The sequence below is a fragment of the Oncorhynchus masou genome, chromosome 5, assembly GCF_036934945.1.
Source record: "Oncorhynchus masou masou isolate Uvic2021 chromosome 5, UVic_Omas_1.1, whole genome shotgun sequence".
Taxonomy (NCBI): domain Eukaryota; kingdom Metazoa; phylum Chordata; class Actinopteri; order Salmoniformes; family Salmonidae; genus Oncorhynchus; species Oncorhynchus masou.
The window spans coordinates 1,430,843-1,444,822 of NC_088216.1; the positions used below are offsets into that span (position 1 = coordinate 1,430,843).

The 13,980-nt window shown below is 44.1% G+C and overlaps 1 pseudogene; it reads right to left on the reverse strand.

The window, feature by feature from the left end:
- LOC135525650 (zinc finger protein 91-like) overlaps positions 1-4,785 on the reverse strand; it is a 43,620-nt pseudogene extending 38,835 nt beyond the window's left edge.
- Positions 4,786-13,980: the final 9,195 nt, after the last annotated feature.

Below are 13,980 nucleotides of genomic sequence, written 5' to 3' on the forward strand. Positions count from 1 at the left end.
CAAAGTCTCTCCTATTTCAGTGGCTGACAACACAGGGGGCGATCCAGGATTGGTCCATTTTAGTTTTAAACTAATACTATACTGTATATGAGTCTTCATGTTAATAAAGAGGACAATGTGGGACATTGGGATCACATGTCTAAATGACTGGAAACAAAACAAAAACAAACTGTTGTTTTTTTCTTCCTGGGGGTGGGGGGGCTGTGAGAGGGGTCTCGAATGGTTGAGGGACAGATATTGGGGAACTGTGGGGGGATCTTGGAGGGTTCGGGTTCCCATTTTTTGGCCTGGTGGTAGATCTGTCAACGTGCCCTTGAGCAGGGCATTGACCCTGGATGCTTCTGTGTGTCTCTGAATGGGAATCTGTTGGATGACTGGTGTGATGTCGTCATTGAGCGGCTTCACTGCGAGTAAATTGTATGTTTCGAATATTCAATAAAAAATAAAAATAAACATTTAATGCAGTTCCACATGTGAACTTACAGGGACAGAAAACTTTATACACCGAATGATATGTTCCTTATTGATGTCCCTTGTTAAATCCAGTCCAATCAGTGGTGATGAAGTGGAAGAGACAATTAGCGTAATACAAAACCCCCATAAAAAAATGTGTCTGTTTAAGTGAAAACCTTCTCATGAAAACATCTGCTCAGTGTGTGGAAAGGAAGTGAAGACAACTAACAATCAAATGGCAAACAATTCACACAATGAAGTTAGGAAACAATGAAGTCGCAAGAAGAAGTAGGTGGGAGAGAGAAGGCCTTCTGAGAGAGAGAAGGCCTTCTGGAGAGAGAGAAGGCCTTCTGGAGAGAGAGAATGTATTCTGGAGAGAGAGAAGGCTTTCTGGAGAGAGAGAAGGTCTTCTGGAGAGAGAGAAGGCTTTCTGGAGAGAGAGAAGGTCTTCTGGAGAGAGAGAAGGCTTTCTGGAGAGAGAGAAGGCTTTCTGGAGGGAGAAACATGCCTTAAGCATCTTATGCCAGGTGGATCACTAAACGACTGTCAAAATCCATTGCTGAGCATTACATATTTTGTGCAGATAAAAATCAAACCTGTTTGAAAATATCAGGACGTCGGGGACTGCTCAAAGACAGGATCAGTAGCCCTCAGATTATGTCTCTGACCAGCTCACATTAAACGAGTGTCGGTGACGGCCGCACACCCTGAGTAGGCAACAATCACAAAAACTTGTCAAAGACAGCTAAATTGGGGCCAAAATCATGTAGGGTACACACACCCCTTCTTGGACTGCGCTACCCCCACAGCCTCATCAATGGATTAGTCCACTGAGACAGGCGTGAGTCAGACAAGGTGTCTCTTGTGCGATAAAACATGTATATAATTTGCGACTGCTTGACAAGAAAGATCTTGCTCAACCAACAGCCTGTCGACCAAAACAATCGACCAGCTGACTGAATGGGGTCAGACATTATATGAGCCTCAACAGCCTTGGTTTCTCTAATGATTGCCTCGCCTGGTTCACCAACTACTTCTCTGATAGAGTTCAGTGTGTCAAATCGGAGGGTCTGCTGTCCGGACCTCTGGCAGTCTCTATGGGGGTGCCACAGGGTTCAATTCTTGGACCGACTCTCTTCTCTGTATACATCAATGAGGTCGCTCTTGCTGCTGGTGAGTCTCTGATCCACCTCTACGCAGACGACACCATTCTGTATACTTCTGGCCCTTCTTTGGACACTGTGTTAACAACCCTCCAGGCAAGCTTCAATGCCATACAACTCTCCTTCCGTGGCCTCCAATTGCTCTTAAATACAAGTAAAACTAAATGCATGCTCTTCAACCGATCGCTACCTGCACCTACCCGCCTGTCCAACATCACTACTCTGGACGGCTCTGACTTAGAATACGTGGACAACTACAAATACTTAGGTGTCTGGTTAGACTGTAAACTCTCCTTCCAGACCCACATCAAACATCTCCAATCCAAAGTTAAATCTAGAATTGGCTTCCTATTTCGCAACAAAGCATCCTTCACTCATTCTGCCAAACATACCCTTGTAAAACTGACCATCCTACCAATCCTCGACTTCGGCGTTGTCATTTACAAAATAGTCTCCAATACCCTACTCAACAAACTGGATGCAGTCTATCACAGTGCAATCCGTTTTGTCACCAAAGCCCCATATACTACCCACCATTGCGACCTGTACGCTCTCGTTGGCTGGCCCTCGCTTCATACTCGTCGCCAAAGCCACTGGCTCCATGTCATCTGGTGCGGCAGGGTAGCCTAGTGGTTAGAGCGTTGGACTAGTAACCGAAAGGTTGCAAGTTCGAATCCCGAGCTGACAAGGTACAAATCTGTCGTTCTGCCCCTGAACAGGGAATTAACCCACTGTTCCTAGGCCGTCATTGAAAATAAGAATTTGTTCTTAACTGACTTGCCTAGTTAAATAAAGGTAAAATAAATAAATAAAATAATTTAAAAGACCCTGCTAGTTAAAGTCCCCCCTTATCTCAGCTCGCTGGTCACCATAGCATCTCCCACCAGTAGCACACGCTCCAGCAGGTATATCTCTCTAGTCAAAACCAATTCTTACTTTGGCCGCCTCTCCTTCCAGTTCTCTGCTGCCAATGACTGGAACAAACTACAAAAAGCACTGAAACTGGAAACACTTATCTCCCTCACTAGCTTTAAGCACCAACCGTCAGAGCAGCTCACAGATTACTACACCTGTACATAGCCCACCTATAATTTAGCCCAAACAACTACCTCTTTCCCTACTGTATTTAATTCATTAATTAATTTTGCTCCTTTGCACACCATTATTTTTATTTCTACTTTGCACATTCTTCCATTGCAAATCTACCATTCCAGTGTTTTACTTGCTATATTGTATTTACTTTGCCACCTTGGCCTTTTTTTTGCCTTTACCTCCCTTATCTCACCTCATTTGCTCACATCGTATATAGACTTGTTTATACTGTATTATTGACTGTATGTTTGTTTTACTCCATGTGTAACTCTGTGTCGTTGTATGTGTCGAACTGCTTTGCTTTATCTTTGCTTTAACTGCTTTGCAATTGTAAATGAGAACTTGTTCTCAACTTGCTACCTGGTTAAATAAAGGTGAAATAAAAAAAATAAAAAAATATGACATCATAATAGCTATTGATTCTTGAAGAATAGAACTTATAAACGGCTCAAATGTTTCAACTCTATTTCCCCATCAGAAACCAAAACATGAGCTCCTATAACGCAACTGTTGGTAAATTAACACGGTATAGCCTCGAATCTGGTTACACTATCATTATGACATCATGGATGAATTCTAGAATATACTGTATAGCCTCGGAATCTGGTTACACTATCATTATGACATCATGGATGAATTCTAGAATATACTGTATAGCCTCGAATCTGGTTAAACTATCATTATGACATCATGGATGAATTCTAGAATATACTGTATAGCCTCGGAATCTGGTTACACTATCATTATGACATCATGGATGAATTCTAGAATATACTGTATAGCCTCGAATCTGGTTACACTATCATTATGACATCATGGATGAATTCTAGAATATACTGTATAGCCTCGGAATCTGGTTAAACTATCATTATGACATCATGGATGAATTCTAGAATATACTGTATAGCCTCGGAAACTATCATTATGACATCATGGATGAATTCTAGAATATACTGTATAGCCTCGGAATCTGGTTAAACTATCATTATGACATCATGGATGAATTCTAGAATATACTGTATAGCCTCGGAATCTGGTTAAACTATCATTATGACATCATGGATGAATTCTAGAATATACTGTATAGCCTCGGAAACTATCATTATGACATCATGGATGAATTCTAGAATATACTGTATAGCCTCGGAATCTGGTTAAACTATCATTATGACATCATGGATGAATTCTAGAATATACTGTATAGCCTCGGGATCTGGTTAAACTATCATTATGACATCATGGATGAATTCTAGAATATACTGTATAGCCTCGGAAACTATCATTATGACATCATGGATGAATTCTAGAATATACTGTATAGCCTCGGAATCAGGTTAAACTATCATCATGACCTCATGGACGCCAGTCCTAAATAATTTATAGGTCCAAATATGGATGAAGCAACTGCTGATTTCCCCTTTAACACATCATGTCAACAACTGCAGAGTTTGTGCCTCTGTTTTTAAGACAGTACTTACGAGTGTTAATCAGGGAATGGTTTCTCAAAACCATCTTACGGCTAAGTTCATCATTTGAACCATTGGACGCCTTAAGATGCCTTTGGGAATCCGGGCCCAGATATCCAGTTTCCTCTTCTTCCTCCTCAACCTTTTTCTCTTCCTCCTCTTCTTTTACTGTAACATCTTCCTCCTCTTTCACTCTGAACGCGTCTTCCTCTTCTTTCACTGAAACGTCTTTCTCTTCTTCTTTCACTGTAACAGTCTCACCCTCTACTCGTTTTTGTATTGTAACAGCCTCCTCTTCCTCTTCCTCTTTGACAACAATGTTCAGCCCCAGATCTTCTTTCTCCGTCCAGCAGACATCCTCTTCTTTAGCAAAAGGAAGTAGTTTAGTGAACTCATGGTCGGGATGTTAGCTAACTAGGCTAATGCTAACTTAACAAGCCCTCTAGCTGACTAACAACAACACCGTAAATATGAAATTAATTGGGATAACTAACTAAACGACTGAAGTTGATTTAAAACACAGTGGCTAATATACACGAAAGCGTCTAAAGAGCTTTATTGTTTCGTCTATTTTGTCTATCAAGCTTCCGATGTGTCTGACGAACTGTTGCTACTGTTGAAAGAAGAGTTCCGTCCACTACATTATACGTCACACCAGCAGCATCACCTTAAAGTCGCAGACCGTCATATGCTGACTGGAGTGGGAAAAATATCACAATAAAATATTGTTATGACTATAACATTTGTTGTCACCTTCAATTATTGCGCATTTTCTTATAAAAAAATATATATTTTAACACTGTCTGCTCAGGCAAAATTGCCAAACTCCTAAACTTGGAACTTGGAACAAATCAGATGTCCCGTACATGGTGATGTAGGCAGCCAATGGCCTGCTTTTATCTACGATGTAACTACAGCCTTTTGTGAAGAACGTGAGCTGCTGTCTAATGATAAATATACGTTTCAGAGTGCATTTGAAATATTCAGCATGCAATAAGAACTTTCTTGATTGTAAGATTTAAAAAACGTGAACTTTCCTACTGAAAGAAGAAGGGAAGTAAAGACATGACCTTGTTTTTTCTAGCAGCTTGAAGGCTGGTGGGAGTGAGAGGAGTGAGGGACAGAGGGTATAAGGCTGGTGGGAGTGAGAGGAGTGAGGGACAGAGGGTATAAGGCTGGTGGGAGAGAGAGGAGTGAGGGACAGAGGGTATAAGGCTGGTGGGAGAGAGAAGAGTGAGGGACAGGGACAGGGACAGAGGCTATAAGGCTGGTGGGAGAGAGAGGAGTGAGGGACTGGGACAGAGGGTATAAGGCTGGTGGGAGAGAGAGGAGTGAGGGACAGGGACAGAGGGTATAAGGCTGGTGGGAGAGAGAGGAGTGAGGGACAGAGGGTATAAGGCTGGTGGGAGAGAGAAGAGTGAGGGACAGGGACAGGGACAGAGGCTATAAGGCTGGTGGGAGAGAGAGGAGTGAGGGACAGGGACAGAGACAGAGGGTATAAGGCTGGTGGGAGAGAGAGGAGTGAGGGACGGGGACAGAGGGTATAAGGCTGGTGGGAGAGAGAAGAGTGAGGGACGGGGACAGAGGGTATAAGGCTGGTGGGAGAGAGAGGAGTGAGGGACAGAGGGTATAAGGCTGGTGGGAGAGAAAGGAGTGAGGGACGGGGACAGAGGGTATAAGGCTGGTGGGAGAGAGAGGAGTGAGGGACGGGGACAGAGGGTATAAGGCTGGTGGGAGAGAGAGGAGTGAGGGACAGGGACAGAGGGTATAAGGCTGGTGGGAGAGAGAGGAGTGAGGGACAGGGACAGAGGGTATAAGGCTGGTGGGAGAGAGAGGAGTGAGGGACAGGGACAGAGGGTATAAGGCTGGTGGGAGAGAGAGGAGTGAGGGACGGGGACAGAGGGTATAAGGCTGGTGGGAGAGAGAGGAGTGAGGGACAGGGACAGAGGGTATAAGGCTGGTGGGAGAGAGAGGAGCGAGGGACAGAGGGTATACGGCTGGTGGGAGAGAAAGGAGTGAGGGACAGGGACAGAGGGTATAAGGCTGGTGGGGAGAGAGAGGAGTGAGGGACAGGGACAGAGGGTATAAGGCTGGTGAGAGAGAGAGGAGTGAGGGACAGGGACAGAGGGTATAAGGCTGGTGGGAGAGAGAGGAGTGAGGGACAGAGGGTATAAGGCTGGTGGGAGAGAAAGGAGTGAGGGACAGGGACAGAGGGTATAAGGCTGGTGAGAGAGAAAGGAGTGAGGGACAGGGACAGAGGGTATAAGGCTGGTGGGAGAGAGAGGAGTGAGGGACAGGGACAGAGGGTATAAGGCTGGTGGGAGAGAGAGGAGTGAGGGACAGAGGGTATAAGGCTGGTGGGAGAGAGAGGAGTGAGGGACAGAGGGTATAAGGCTGGTGGGAGAGAGAGGAGTGAGGGACAGGGACAGAGGGTATAAGGCTGGTGGGAGAGAGAGGAGTGAGGGACAGGGACAGAGACAGAGGGTATAAGGCTGGTGGGAGAGAGAGGAGTGAGGGACAGGGACAGAGGGTATAAGGCTGGTGGGAGAGAGAGGAGCGAGGGACGGGGACAGAGGGTATAAGGTTGGTGGGAGAGAGAGGAGTGAGGGACAGGGACAGAGGGTATAAGGCTGGTGGGAGAGAGAGGAGCGAGGGACGGGGACAGAGGGTATAAGGCTGGTGGGAGAGATAGGAGCGAGGGACGGGGACAGAGGGTATAAGGTTGGTGGGAGAGAGAGGAGTGAGGGACAGGGACAGAGGGTATAAGGCTGGTGGGAGAGAAAGGAGCGAGGGACAGTGACAGAGGCTATAAGGCTGGTGGGAGAGAGAGAGGAGCGAGGGACTGGGACAGAGGGTATAAGGCTGGTGGGAGAGAGAGGAGCGAGGGACAGCGGGTATAAGGCTGGTGGGAGAGAGAGGAGCGAGGGACAGAGGCTATAAGGCTGGTGGGAGAGAGAGGAGCGAGGGACAGGGACAGATGGTATAATGGTGCTCCTAGAAATAGAACTTGAGGTTTGCTCACAGCGTTTGATGACTCACCAGGTTCATGGTTTCTCTAGGCTGTGACTCACTCTGTCTCAGTCCCAACCTATGCGACTGCAGACGGGAAGAGGCTGCTTCTAACTGTCAGATGGAAGCCACTCCTCACTAAAAGGCACATGAAAGCCTCACTTGGAGTTTGCCAGACGGCACCGAAAAGACTCTCAGACCATGATAAAAAAGATTCGCTGGCCTGATGATACCAAGATTGAACTCTTTGCCCTGAATGCCAAGCGTCACATCTGGAGGAAACCTGGCACCATCCCTACGGTGAAGCATGGTGGTGGCAGCATCATGCTGTGGGGATGTTTTTCAGCGGCAGGGACTGGGAGACTAGTCAGGATCGAGGGTAAGATGAATGGAGAAAAGTCCAGAGAGATCCTTGATGAAATCCTTCTCGCTCAGGAAATCAGACTTGGGCAAATGTTCACTTTTCATCAGAACAACGGCCCTAAGGACACAGCCAAGACAACGCAGGAGTGGCATCGGGACAAGTCTCTGAATATCCTTGAGTAGCCCAGCCAGAGCCCGGACTTGAACAGCAAATAGCTGTGCAGTGACACTCCCCATCCAACCTGACAGAGGTTGAGAGGATCTGCAGAGTAGAATGGGAGAAACTCCCGAATACAGATGTGCCAAACTTGTAGTGTCATACCAAAGAAGAATCGAGGCTATAATCTCAACAAAGTACTGAGTAAAGTGTCTGAATACTTATGTAAATGCCATATTTCATTTTTTAATTTTTTTTAAATAAATGAGCAAAACAAATATTTTAAAAAAATCAGTTTTTGCTTTGTCATTATGGTGTATTGTGATGTCATTATGGGGTATTGTGATGTCCTTATGGGGTATTGTGATGTCATTATGGTGTATTGTGATGTCATTATGGGGTATTGTGATGTCATTATGGCGTATTGTGATGTCATTATGGGGTATTTTGTGTAGATTGATGAGGATTATTAATATTTTTTTAATCCATTTTGGAATAATTAGTTGATTAATAAGACCCATTTAGAATAATAACATAATAATATGTGGAAAATTATATTTATGTATATATTTATTTATTATATTTATGATATTTCAAGAGGTCTGAATACTTTCCAAACGCACTGGACAAATGCTCAGTCTCTAACGGTGCTTCTCTGAGCTAAGGTTAACTCAATCATTTAATGCTAAGACATCAATATTAGCTCCTTGTTCCTCAGCCTTAATAATAGTTGCATAATGGTAAACCTAGACACTTGCATCTTATATCAAAACAAATAAATGTTTATTTGTCACATGAGCCGAATACAACAGGTGTAGTAGACCTCACAGTGAAATGCTGAATACAACAGGTGTAGTAGACCTTACAGTGAAATGCTGAATACAACAGGTGTAGTAGACCTCACAGTGAAATGCTGAATACAACAGGTGTAGTAGACCTCACAGTGAAATGCTGAATACAACAGGTGTAGTAGACCTCACAGTGAAATGCTGAATACAACAGGTGTAGTAGACCTCACAGTGAAATGCTGAATACAACAGGTGTAGTAGACCTCACAGTGAAATGCTAAATACAACAGGTGTAGTAGACCTTACAGTGAGATGCCGAATACAACAGGTGTAGTAGACCTTACAGTGAAATGCTGAATACAACAGGTGTAGACCTTACAGTGAAATGCTGAATACAACAGGTGTAGTAGACCTTACAGTGAGATGCTGAATAAAACAGGTGTAGTAGACCTTACAGTGAAATGCTGAATACAACAGGTGTAGACCTTACAGTGAAATGCTGAATACAACAGGTGTAGTAGAACTTACAGTGAGATGCTGAATACAACAGGTGTAGTAGACCTTACAGTGAAATACTGAATACAACAGGTGTAGTAGACCTTACAGTGAAATGCTGAATACAACAGGTGTAGTAGACCTTACAGTGAGATGCTGAATACAACAGGTGTAGTAGACCTTACAGTGAAATGCTGAATACAACAGGTGTAGTAGACCTTACAGTGAAATGCTGAATACAACAGGTGTAGTAGACCTTACAGTGAAATGCTGAATACAACAGGTGTAGTAGACCTTACAGTGAGATGCTGAATACAACAGGTATAGTAGACCTTACAGTGAAATGCTGAATACAACAGGTGTAGTAGACCTTACAGTGAAATGCTGACTACAACAGGTGTAGTAGACCTTACAGTGAAATGCTGAAAACAACAGGTGTAGTAGACCTTACAGTGAAATGCTGAATACAACAGGTGTAGTAGACCTTACAGTGAAATGCTGACTACAACAGGTGTAGTAGACCTTACAGTGAAATGCTGACTACAACAGGTGTAGTAGACCTTACAGTGAAATGCTGAATACAAGAGGTGTAGTAGACCTTACAGTGAAATACTGAATACAACAGGTGTAGTAGACCTTACAGTGAGATGCTGAATACAACAGGTGTAGTAGACCTTACAGTGAAATGCTGAATACAAGAGGTGTAGTAGACCTTACAGTGAAATGCTGAATACAACAGGTGTAGTAGACCTTACAGTGAAATGCCGAATACAACAGGTGTAGACCTTACAGTGAAATGCTGAATACAAGAGGTGTAGTAGACCTTACAGTGAAATGCTGAATACAACAGGTGTAGTAGACCTTACAGTGAAATGCTGAATACAACAGGTGTAGTAGACCTTACAGTGAAATGCTGACTACAACAGGTGTAGTAGACCTTACACTGAAATGCTGAAAACAACAGGTGTAGTAGACCTTACAGTGAAATGCTGAATACAACAGGTGTAGTAGACCTTACAGTGAAATGCTGACTACAACAGGTGAAGTAGACCTTACAGTGAAATGCTGAATACAACAGGTGTAGTAGACCTTACAGTGAGATGCTGAATACAACAGGTGTAGTAGACCTTACAGTGAAATGCTGAATACAACAGGTGTAGACCTTACAGTGAAATGCTGAATACAACAGGTGTAGTAGAACTTACAGTGAGATGCTGAATACAACAGGTGTAGTAGACCTTACAGTGAAATACTGAATACAACAGGTGTAGTAGACCTTACAGTGAAATGCTGAATACAACAGGTGTAGTAGACCTTACAGTGAGATGCTGAATACAACAGGTGTAGTAGACCTTACAGTGAAATGCTGAATACAACAGGTGTAGTAGACCTTACAGTGAAATGCTGAATACAACAGGTGTAGTAGACCTTACAGTGAAATGCTGAATACAACAGGTGTAGTAGACCTTACAGTGAGATGCTGAATACAACAGGTATAGTAGACCTTACAGTGAAATGCTGAATACAACAGGTGTAGTAGACCTTACAGTGAAATGCTGACTACAACAGGTGTAGTAGACCTTACAGTGAAATGCTGAAAACAACAGGTGTAGTAGACCTTACAGTGAAATGCTGAATACAACAGGTGTAGTAGACCTTACAGTGAAATGCTGACTACAACAGGTGTAGTAGACCTTACAGTGAAATGCTGACTACAACAGGTGTAGTAGACCTTACAGTGAAATGCTGAATACAAGAGGTGTAGTAGACCTTACAGTGAAATACTGAATACAACAGGTGTAGTAGACCTTACAGTGAGATGCTGAATACAACAGGTGTAGTAGACCTTACAGTGAAATGCTGAATACAACAGGTGTAGTAGACCTTACAGTGAAATGCTGAATACAACAGGTGTAGTAGACCTTACAGTGAAATGCCGAATACAACAGGTGTAGACCTTACAGTGAAATGCTGAATACAAGAGGTGTAGTAGACCTTACAGTGAAATGCTGAATACAACAGGTGTAGTAGACCTTACAGTGAAATGCTGAATACAACAGGTGTAGTAGACCTTACAGTGAAATGCTGACTACAACAGGTGTAGTAGACCTTACAGTGAAATGCTGAAAACAACAGGTGTAGTAGACCTTACAGTGAAATGCTGAATACAACAGGTGTAGTAGACCTTACAGTGAAATGCTGACTACAACAGGTGTAGTAGACCTTACAGTGAGATGCTGAATACAACAGGTGAAGTAGACCTTACAGTGAGATGCTGAATACAACAGGTGAAGTAGACCTTACAGTGAAATGCTGAATACAACAGGTGTAGTAGACCTTACAGTGAAATGCTGAATACAACAGGTGTAGTAGAAATCACAGTGAAATGCTTACTTACAAGCCCTTAACCAACAATGTTAACGTGTTAAGAAGAGAAAAATAAATAAACAACAGCAGTAAAATAACAGTAGCGAGGCTATATACAGGGGTACCGGTACAGAGTCAATGTGGAGGCTATATACAGGGGGTACCGGTACAGAGTCAATGTGGAGGCTATATACAGGGGGTACCAGTACAGAGTCAATGTGGAGGCTATATACAGGGGTACCGGTACAGAGTCAATGTGGAGGCTATATACAGGGGGTACCAGTACAGAGTCAATGTGGAGGCTATATACAGGGGTACCGGTACAGAGTCAATGTGGAGGCTATATACAGGGGGTACCGGTACAGAGTCAATGTGGAGGCTATATACAGGGGGTACCGGTACAGAGTCAACGTGGAGAATATATACAGGGGGTACTGGTACAGAGTCAATGTGGAGTATATATGCAGGGAGTACCGTTACAGAGTCAATGTGCGGGGGCATCGGTTAGTTTAGGTAATTGAGGTAATATGTACATATAGGTAGAGTTATTAAAGTGACTATGCATAGACGATAACAACAGAGAGTAGCAGCAGCGTAAAAGAGGGGTCTGGGTAGCCCTTGATTAGCTGTTCAGGAGTCTTATGGCTTGGGGGTAGAAGCTGTTTAGAAGCCTCTTGGACCTAGACTTGGTGCTCTGATACCGCTTGCCGTGAGGTAGCAGAGAGAACAGTCTATGACTGGGGTGGCTGGAGTCTTTAACAATTTTTGGGGTTTTCCTCTGACACCACCTGGTATAGAGGTTTTGGATGGCAGGAAGCTTGGCCCCAGTGATGTACTGGGCTGTACGTACTACCCTCTGTAGTGCCTTGCGTTCGGAGGCCGAGCAGTTGCCATACCAGGCAGTGATGCAACCAGTGAGGTTGCTCGCGATGGGGCAGCTGTAGAACCTTTTGAGGATCTGAGAACCCATGCCAAGTCTTTTCAGTCTCCTGAGGGGGAATAGGTTTTGTTGTGCCCTCTACACGACTGTCTTGGTGTGCTTGGACCATGATAGTCTCTTGGTGATGTGGACACCAAGGAACTTGAAGCTCTGGGTGTGTGCTCGTCCCTCTTTTTCCTGTAGTCCACAATCATCTATTTTGTCTTGATCATGTTGAGGGAGAGGTTGTTGTCCTGGCACCACACGACCAGGTCTCTGATTTCCTCCCTCTAGTCTGTCTCCTCATTGTCGGTGATCAGGCCGACCACCGTTGTGTCATCTGCAAACTTGATGATGGTGTTGGAGTCGTGCTTGGCCATGCAGTCCTGAGTGAACAGGGAGTACAGGAGGGGACTGAGCATGCACCCCTGAGGAGGTGTGGATGAGATGAGGATCAGCGTGGCGGATGTGTTGTTCCCCACCTTTACCACCAGGGGGCGAGCCGTCAGGAAGTGCAATATCCAGTTGCAGAGGGAGGTGTTTAGTCCCAGGGTCCTTAGCTTAGTAAGAGCTTTGAGGGCACAATGGTGTTGAACACTGAGCTGTAGTCAATGACTAGCATTCTCACATAGGTGTTCCTTTTGTCCAGGTAGGAAAGGGCAGTGTTGAGTGCAATAGAGATTGCATCATCTGTGGATCTGTATGTAAATTGGGGAGTGGGTCTGGGGCAGTGGTTCCCTAACTTTTTTTCTTTTTATAGTCCCGTACCCCTTCAAACATTTAACATTTCAGTAGACGCTTCTAGCCCCTTCTTATTAATGGTATCTGTTGCTGTTATGCTTGTCTTACTACTTGAAAGTCGTCTTAATTCTCGCTCCAAAACAAAAGCTGCTTTGCCTGTTTGATGGTTCGTCAGTAATTCTCCCGTGGGTATTGTTGGGTTCCTTGTTCTGTAACGCCGGTTGAGTGATGGGTGTGGAGTCAGACGCAGAGAGCAAAAGTAAACGGGGGAAAAACGCTTTAATGTCCTCTTTCAAAGTAACAGGTCCATACATGGGTGAAGCCCAAAACAGGTGCAAACAAACCCAAAACCACTGTTACAAAAACCCGGACAGCGAAAACCCAAAAGACAACGATACACCACTAACAAGAACAACTAGCACAAACACCAGCGGGCTAAACAAACTTAAATAACATCCATCCCAAAACCCCAACAAGGAACAGGTGAAAACAATTAGACAAAAACAAACGAAAAGGAAAAAGGGATCGGTGGCAGCTAGTAGACCGGCGACGACGAGCGCCACCCAAACAGGAAAGGAGCCACCTTCGGTGGTATTTGTGACATGTTCCTTGTCAATCATTGGCTTATTGGTGAAATCAGCAATCAGACAATATCTTCTTTAAGTAAAATCAATCAAACCTTTATTAATGCAATTGCAGACAGAAGTTGACAACGGAAACATAGCACATTTGTTTCAGAGTAAGTTCTGCAAAATAAAAACGGTTCAAGTTGTTTTTAATATGCTTGCAGTCAACCCCAAGTGATGAAACTGCCTACATCAACACCTTCTACTCATGAGACCAAGCCCATGCATATACAGTTATACAAACGTGCAGGATATAACAATAGTTCCTGTGTTTTCTAAGGACTCAGCAGTAATTTTCCATTCCCGTGTGGCTTACAGTGGTATGTCTCACTAGTCTCTTA